This window comes from Rattus rattus, chromosome 2 (genome assembly GCF_011064425.1).
Source record: "Rattus rattus isolate New Zealand chromosome 2, Rrattus_CSIRO_v1, whole genome shotgun sequence".
NCBI classification, from domain to species: Eukaryota; Metazoa; Chordata; class Mammalia; order Rodentia; family Muridae; genus Rattus; species Rattus rattus.
The window spans coordinates 91,815,031-91,824,449 of NC_046155.1; the positions used below are offsets into that span (position 1 = coordinate 91,815,031).

The 9,419-nt window shown below is 40.0% G+C and overlaps 1 pseudogene; it reads left to right on the plus strand.

Annotated features, from left to right (window-relative positions):
* The first annotated feature begins 1,961 nt into the window (after window positions 1-1,961).
* LOC116891678 lies at window positions 1,962-3,610 on the plus strand (annotated as a pseudogene).
* Window positions 3,611-9,419: the final 5,809 nt, after the last annotated feature.

Sequence of the window (9,419 nt, forward strand, 5' to 3'; positions counted from 1 at the left end):
CCAGCGAGCCCCTAGGATTTACCTGTCTGTATCCCAGTGTTAGGATTATTAACACATACTTGGTTTTTTGTTTTGTTTAATTAGATTTCAGAGATCAAATTCATGCCTTCGTGTTTGTAAGGCAAGCACTTCATTAGCTATCTTCCCATCCTTGGCTTTTTATTCTGTTTTGTTTGTTTGTTTTAGAGAAAGTCTTTTTTATACAATCCTGACAATCCTGACTGGCATGGACTACATAGACAAGACTAGCTTTGAGTGGACAGTATCCTCCTGCTTGTGCCTACTGTGTGCTGAGAATGTAAGCCTAGTATAGTCTCATGGCTTCAAAGTGCTAGGACTTGTGGAGTATTTATTCTGTTAGGTTCTGTCATAAAGGTTTTATGTGCACTGACTGAACCGTCCAGATAGCCTTTCAGCATATGTACTGTGAGCATCTCTTCAAGTGAGCATCCTCACTTGAAGGTGGAGAAACTGAGGTACAAGGAAATGAACTTGAGATCACTCAGCTCAGGAGCTGGAGAGCCATGATATGAGGGTTCCTGAATGTTCCACTCTGACTGGTTCTGTGGATCCTTTTCTCTAGGCTTGGCTCCTGTCCCTTTACTGACTCTTTTCCCAGTAGCAACCAGAGCATTATAATGGAAGCCTTACGGGATCTTTATACTTAGGAATAGAATTAAGATTTACTACTAGTCCTCGTGTGTTCTAACCCTACCCTCTATCTGTTCTCTACTTTCCTTCCATCTCTGAGCTTTTGCCCATTACCTGGGATGCTCTTCTTCTCAGATATTTTTAGTTTGTACCCTCAGTTCATTCAGGCGTGGGCTTGAGTACACAACATCAAGAGGCTTGTCTAGTCAGACTGGTAAAACTCCCTGGAGTCACACTTTATGCTTCTGTTTTTTTGTTTCAGTTTTGGTTTTTGTTGATTGTTGTTTGTTTGTTTGTTTTAAGACTTTATTTCTGGATTCTTAGGAGTGTTCCTACCCCTTATCTATACAATCTATCTTTATGGCAGTACATTACTGCCTTTTTTTGATGTGTGTTTGTGCTTGTTCTTGGAGAGACCAGAGCTCAGTGTCAGTGTCACTGTCTATTTTTGGTTTGTTTATTTTTTCCGAGACAGGGTTTCTTTGTGTAGCCCTGGCTGTCTTGGAACTTGCTCCTGTGTAGAATCAATATGGTTGACTTTTCCCTCCCATTACTTTTGCATTTAATCTTTGTTTGCTGACATCTTTACCTCTTTTTTTTTTTTTTTTTTTTTATTAACTTGAGTATTTCTTATATACATTTCGAGTGTTATTCCTTTCCGGTTTCCGGGCAAACATCCCCTCCCCCCCCCTTCCTTATGGGTGTTCCTCCCAACCCTCCCCCATTGCTGCCCTCCCCCACAGTCTAGTTCACTGGGGGTTCAGTCTTAGCAGGACCCAGGGCTTCCCCTTCCACTGGTGCTCTTACTAGGATATTCATTGCTACCTATGAGGTCAGAGTCCAGGGTCAGTCCATGTATAGTCTTTAGGTAGTGGCTTAGTCCCTGGAAGCTCTGGTTGCTTGGCATTGTTGTACATATGGGGTCTCAAGCCCTTCAAGCTCTTCCAGTGACATCTTTACCTCTTAAGTTCATGCTTCTGTTCCAGGCAGAATGGAGCCCTTCTCGGCTTGCTAGGCAAGCGCTCTACCACTGAGCTAAGTCCCCAACCCCTAGCTGGTTATATGTTATACATCCTTTTCCTTCATTCACTGCTTTCTTGATGGTGAGTGACTTATGCCTCAAAGATGTGGCATAGCCTCTATAACTAGTTGGTTGAATTAAAAAGATTTATTTTGTGTATGTGAATGTTTTACTTGCATGTGCACCATGTGTATGTCTGGTGGCTGGGGGAGGCCAAAGGAAGGCATTGGATCCCTTGGACTTGGAGTTACAGATGGTTGGGAGCTGTCAAGTGGCTGCTGCGAAAGGAACCCAGGTCCTTTTCAAGAGCTCTTAACTTCTGATAGATCTCTCCAGCCTCTAGTTGGTTGAATTTTACATAAGTAGTTCATTCTTCCTAGAAAAATTAGAAGATTAAGACTGAAAACAAAAACCTAATCCACTTGCAACATCAACATACAGAGATAATCATTACTTACACATTTACTGAAATAAATAGGCATCCACAATGCTAAATGCTAAATGTTTGCCTGCTTTATTTAATCTCCTTATGCATGCTTTAGAAACTGCGTGTCCATCCTTCAGCACACATACTGCTGTGGAGATACTGTTGTGGCTAGCGACACAGACCAGTGGTTGAGTACTTGTTTGGAAACACTTGGAATCACATCCTTATGCCTTTGTATTTTAATGCTCTTTCTCATGTATTTGGGGAGTGGGTTACATTTCTAGGAAGAAAGTGAATAGATAGAAAAGATGGATATTTTTAGAGTTCTTTGTATGCTGTGCTTGGTCTCTGAAAGTCTTTTACTATTGATGTGCCCTTCTGCTAGGTTAGGTGAGAATGCTCACTCGTTTTTATCTCTCTTTACCAAACTGAAAATGATACACATCAAAAATATTTGTTGATGATATAAATGATGCTTCATTGTTTTAATTTGAATTTCTTTGATTTTTTTCTGTGATAGACTATTAGAATATTCTGTTACATGTTTAATGGTCATTTAATTTCTACAGTATTTCTTTGTTTTTAATTGTGGTGTGTATGAGATGTGTGTGTGTGTGTGTGTGTGTGTGTGTGTGTGTGTGTGTGTGTGCGCCCTCAAATTATATGTGCCACATGTGTATTGGTGTTTTCAGAGACCACAAGAAGATATTAGATCTCCTGGAGCTGGCAGTATACGTGAAGTAACGAAAAGGAATTTTACCTCCCTGGGCCAACCCCACAGAAGCCGCACGACCTTGTCCAACATGGAGAAACATCTGTTCAATCTGAAATTCACCGCCAAGGCACTGAACAGGAGTGCCAAAAAATTCGACAAGGAGGAAAAGGCCGGAAAGGCCAAAAAGGCCAAAATTAAAAAGGCCATTCAGAAGGGCAACATGGAAGTTGCCAGGATACATGCTGAAAATTCCATCCGCCAGAAGAATCAAGTGGTGAACTTCTTGAGAATGAGTGCACGAGTGGATGCAGTGGCTGCCAGAGTCCAGACTGCAGTGAAAATGGTTAAAGTGACCAAATCCATGGCGGATGTGGTTAAGTCAGTGGACGCGATGTTGAAAACTGTGAATCTGGAAAAATTCCAACTGCTTTGATGGACAAATTCCAACACCAGTTTGAGACCCTGGACGTCCAGACACAGCAAACGGAAGACACCATGAGCAGCATGACGACGCTGACCACTCCCCAGAACCAAGTGGATATGCCCTCCAGGAAATGGCAGATGAGGTAGACCTCGATCTCAACATAGAGCTGACTCAGGGCCAGGCCCATTCCATGGGAACAAGCATGGCTTCTGCTGAGCAAGATGAACTGCCCCAGAGACTGGCCCTCCTTTGGGATCAAGTGTGATGGCCGAACCAGTCCGAGATTTCCTTTTGACATGCTCCCTGTATTTTAGAGAGATGTCATAGAATTGTGCCAGAATGCCGAACAGTCTTCTAAGAACTACAGCCCTCTCCAGAGAATGCTAAGAAATTCCAGTTTTTCTCCACTTCTAACTGGATTTTAAAAACTCTTTATAGCTTATGATGATGTGTATTTGTATAGTTGCCTTTTAGCAGAACTGGTTCGTTTGCTCTACATAAATCTAGAAAAGAAAGGAAAGGGAATTCCCATCCAGCTGACATTAGTTACATTAGTAAATAGCTGTACATATTGCAAACTGTATCTGTGACAGTCATGAGCAAGACAGGCTTTTTGTCTAAGCTGTACTTACTTTTCTGTCTGTAGGTTATTATTCCTTCATTGGCAGATTTTTATCATTTTTATATGCATTTGAGACGGGCTGGAGAGATGACTCAGTGGTTGAGAGCACTGACTGCTCTTCCAGAGGTCCTGAGTTCAAATCCCAGCAACCACATGGTGGCTCACAACCATCTGTAATGGGATCTGATGCCCTCTTCTCGTGTGTCCGAAGACAGTGAGAGTATACCCACATACCTGAAATAAATAGATAAATCTTAAAAAAATAAAGTAAAATAATGCATTTGAGACAACTCTCTCAAAGTAACCTGCAGTTTTCCTGGCAATTCCTCACTGTCTCCTGATAGGAACTGTATCCCTTTTCTGCAGTCATATGTAACACTCCATCACCAGATCCATGGCTACAACGATGGAGACTACCTAAGCATCCTCTGCCTACACTGTGCTCCTTCATGGGTCCATAATTTGATTGTTGTTGTCTACTGTAATTTCCAAAATCAGTATATTTCCCACAGCCTCTGTAGTTACCTCAGCCAAATGTCCCTCTTCATTGTAACCACCGTCATATTCACTACCTTGGTTTCTATACCATCATCATTAACTCTATTATAGTCAACCACCATAGCCTCTTCTGCTGCTATAACCAGGACCACCACCATAGCTACAACATCACCTCCAAATCCTTTTTATTCATCATCAGTGCCTTTATAACCACCTCTACTGGTAACACTTCTACTGTTATAACCGCCTCTACTAATGTAACCAGGACCACCAGCATAACCTCCTCTAGAGCTGTGACCAGGACCACCAGCATATCCTCCTCTAGTGCTGTGACCAGGACCACCACCATGGATGCCACCATCACTTCCAAGTTTATTATATCCACTACCACTGCTTCCATAATTAACTACCTCTGCTGCCACTGCCTTCACCAACACATCCTCATCTTTTACTAATTTTTCCCTACAACCCTTAAAGTTGCCAGATCCACTTCCATGACCTTTCTGTGATATAGTCAACTTCATCTCTTGTTTAGAAAGGGCCTTTTATATTTCCAATTTCTGCCCATTAATAGTGTGTAGTTTTAGATTTATTTATTTATATATTTTTGCTTTAACATTTTCTTTCAGGGAGAAGACACCACACTTCCACCTAAGGAAAACACTTTGCAGTCAGGGTCCTTTGTTTCCTTTGTGTCCATTAGGCCATAAATCCGTATGGCATGGGCTCCAGCAGATCAGGCTCCTTTCCTTAGTCCTCACAAAGTGAGCTTCTCTGGGTGGCGCAGGCAGGCGCTTCAACTGAACCCAGGTGCCCTTCTCTTTGGCTTCCTTTTTCTTCTGATCGTTGTCCTTCACCCGCTTCAGGAAGCTGTCTCTGCTCTTCGAGTGCTTGATGTGCTCAACCTGCACATTGATCCTCTTGGCCAGAATCTTGCCTTTAACATGCTTGTTTACAATGATGTCCATGGCATGCTGGGTAACATTGTAGACTCTTCAGGTTTTGCCATGGTAACACTTATGGGGCAGTCTTTTTGAACAGTGCCCATTCCCTTGATGTCTACAATATCACCCTTCTTGTAGATTTGCATGTATGTGGCCAAAGGAACAACTCCATGTTTCCTAAAAGGCCTAGAGAACATATGCCAAGTACCTCTCCTCTTTCCTTTTGTTTTTGTTATTTTGGTGACTTACTGGAAGATGGCTGCTGTGACCGATTGACCTTACTTTTAATAATTTTTCTTAAATGCTTTTATCTCCCTTTTAGCCCACCACCCACCAGAGGTAGTAGAAAAGAAAGGTTATTAGGATACAGGGGAAGTGAACCTGTTTAGAAATTGTTCTTTGGAGCAGATCTCATCTGCACTGTCAGGAAATCAGCAGTTCAGTTCACAGAAGTTAGCAGAGGCAGCTCGATCTACTTGCACATACTTCAGTGAATATACCAGCAATCAAGTTCAGTAGTATTGGAATAGCAAGCACGAATCAGCAGTGGTAGCATGACTCAGCCTAATCTGCAGGACTCAGCAGGAGAGATTAGAACCAGCAGGGAGACCAAGAGAAGTTCTTGGCTATGCCTCTCTCTGAGGAGACCAGCAAAGATGGCAAAACTAAGAAGCATTGCCACGCTAGCTGTGCAAGCAAGCCCTCCTCCACTGTTTGTTGAGCCTTATTTATACTCCCTCCAGACATCACCCATCATCCACCAGTCTTGTCTTAGCACATAAGTCTATATCAGCTGACCACTTTGCCACTAGGCCCAAGTCTGTGGAAACAAGAAGCCTCAAGAACCTCACCGGAAGTGTTTTGGTTCCTTTCTTTCTGTGGAGTCATGACAAATGGAGCTGAACAACACAATGCAAGGCGAACCAATACATGAGTGTAGTTCGCCAAGAATCCTTCACGGCCTTGTGCATCCTTTCACGTACTCGCTACAGCAAAACATCCTTTCACCTGTGTCTGCTTCAGGAAAACACTCCTTCATGTGTTTGCCCCAGTAAAATACCATCCAACACAACTTACTTTCCAAAGAAACCAGATGTTTCCACTGCATATCCCCTTTTCTGTTAAGAGTTGTCCTTTTCTCTAACATTAACAATCTATACACAATAGACGTTTTCAATAAATGGCTTATGTACAATGTAGTCAAACAAAAGTCTAACAAAACAACCTTAAATTTCTATCAATATACAATAATTAAAAACTTTAAAGTTCTATTAAAATTTCTATTAATGTACAATAGTTCAAACAAAATGACTTTAAATTTCTATCAATTTACAATAATTAAAAACCTTAAAGTTCTATTAACATTTCTATTAATGTACAATAGTTCAAACAAAATGACTTTAAATTTCTATCAATTTACAACAATTACACAAAACCCCTTAAATTTCTATCAGTAAGAAAATAATTAAACAAAAAACCCTAGGGGTTGGGGATTTAGCTCAGTGGTAGAGCACTTGCCTAGCATGCGCAAGGCCCTGGGTTCGGTCCCCAGCTCCGGAAAAAAACAAAAAACAAAAAACCCTAAATTTCTATCAATACAGAATAATTAAAACTTTAAATTTCCATTAATATACAATAATGAAAACAAAAGGACTTTAAATTTCTATCGGTATACAATAATTAAGCAAAACAACCTTCCACCCTAGATGATAACAACAATAACACATGAAGTAACCGAAACTATTCACCCCCATCTTCAGGGATTGGGACAATGGTCTTCTTTTCCTGGCTGAACTGGGGTGAAAAGTCCTCTTTGGGCCCCAAGTGGGGGAAATGGTTAGTCTGAAATAAGCTAGCTGTAGCATTTATTGCCTAGTCTCTGTATTTGTCCATTTGTCTGTTTAGTCTATGTATTGTCCAGTTCCTGTGTTTATCTAGTCTCCATGTGAGCGATCCTTTGGGCTAGCCCTTTTGAAGTTGATTTGCATGTGTATTTTGGAGAAATCAGTAATTGAGACAATCAGTGAATCCCCTGGGCTATCTGCTTTGTAAAGACATTCATGTCTCAGCTGATAAGAGGTTTTCGATGGTCTGAGATCTTTGTAAGTTTTGTTGGTAACCATATATTTTTGTTCCCATGTCCCCATCTTAAAACTATTGCAGGTTTCCATTCTAATGTCAATACCTCCTTATAGTATATTGGTTGACCTAGGTTCTCAGTTTTTTCAATAACCCAGTGTCTCTCAGCTACTGTTGTTCCTTTTTCACCAACATTAAGAAAATTTAGAGTTAACAAAGCATAATTTACTCTTTCCCTGGGGTTTTTTACTCCCCCTTTCTGTTTAAACATCTCTTTTAAGGTACAATTGGATCTTTCTATAACTGCTTGTCCTGTGGGATTGCATGGTATACAATGACATGCATTATAGTATAATATGCAAAGAATTGCTTCATCTTATTAGATACATATATGGGAACATTGTCAGTTTTAATTTGTGCAGGTATCCCCACAATTACCATTATTCCAGTAAATGTGTAATTACGTAATCAGCCTTTTCAGAACTTAAAGCAGTTGCCCATTGAAACCCTGAGTATGTGTAAATGGTATGGTGTATATACTTTTGTTTTCCAAATTCTGCAAAATGGAAAACGTCCATCTGCCAGATGCATTTCTTTTGGTACCCTTAGGATTACTACCAGCAGGTAATGGGGTTTGGTTGTACAGTTTGATTGATTTGAACACATAAGACTTTTTTTATTCTTTCTTTGGCTTGTTGCCAAGTGATAGAAAATGTTTTCTTTAAACCTTTCCCATTAGCATGATGTTTCTTATGAAATTTGAGGCTTGTAACACATTTCTTATTAGTAATTGGTCAATTTTTCTCATTTCCCTGAGCTAATGGACCTGGCAAACCTGTATGATACTGAATATGAGTAATATATAATGTATAATTTCCACTTCTGATGGCCTGTTGTAATTGTATAAATACCAAAGTTAATTCTGAACTATCAGGTACAAATTCAGCAGTCTATATGCAAAATGGCTCTTTCTGCATATAAAGAATCAGTAATTATGTTATGAGAATCAGGATAATTAATATAACCATCATGATTGCATACAATTTTGATTTCTGAACCGATGCATATGGACTTTTGACCACCTTGCTTATTTTGTCTGACTTTTTTTTTTTTTTTTTTTTTTCAGAGCTGGGGACCAAACCCAGGGCCTTGCACTTTCTAGGCAAGCGCTCTACCACTGAGCTAAATCCCCCACCCCTTTGTTTTGCTTTTTACCTTCCCTCCCCCTCTTGTTTTCATCCGTATAAAATTACTATATGTGGAAGAATCCAATTAGTTCTTTTTTTTTTTTTTTTTGGAGCTGGGGACCGAACCCAGGGCCTTGTGCTTGCTAGGCAAGCGCTCTACCACTGAGCTAAATCCCCAACCCTAGTTCTTTTATTATAAACTGTATTTGGATATTTGTTATTAATTTTACTACAAGTTACTACAAGCTTTTTTTTTTTAAAGATTTATTCATTTATTATATATAAGTACACTGTAGCTGTCTTCAGACACACCAGAAGAGGGCATCGGATCTCTTTACAGATGGTTGTGAGCCACCATGTGGTTGCTGGGAATTGAACTCAGGACCTCTGGAAGAGTAGTCATGCTCTTAACTACTGAGTCATCTCTCCAGCCCTACTACAAGCTTTTTACCAATCCTCATTAATCACCCATGATGACATAATCTCAGCATTTGTAAGAGGTACCATTTCTACCTTTTATAACTAATTCAGATATCTTCTCTGTGTGTGTCTTTAATTTTTTGCTTTTTTATGAGCTAAGGAAATCCACCCTGTAATGCTATCTTCCTTTACATAGTGAGCCCAATAGGAGAATGAGTTGAAGGCAAAATACAATTAAAAATACAATTAAGTTTAGGATTAATGAGATCCATATATGCTTCTTGCTGTCTTTGTTCTACAAGAGTTTAACTCTTTTTCTACTTCAGCTGTTAGACATCCTGGACTGTTTAAATGAATCTCCTTGTAATGTTTGAACCAAATTACTTAGCTCATATGTACTTAGTTCAATTATAGACCTCAATAGTGTGGTA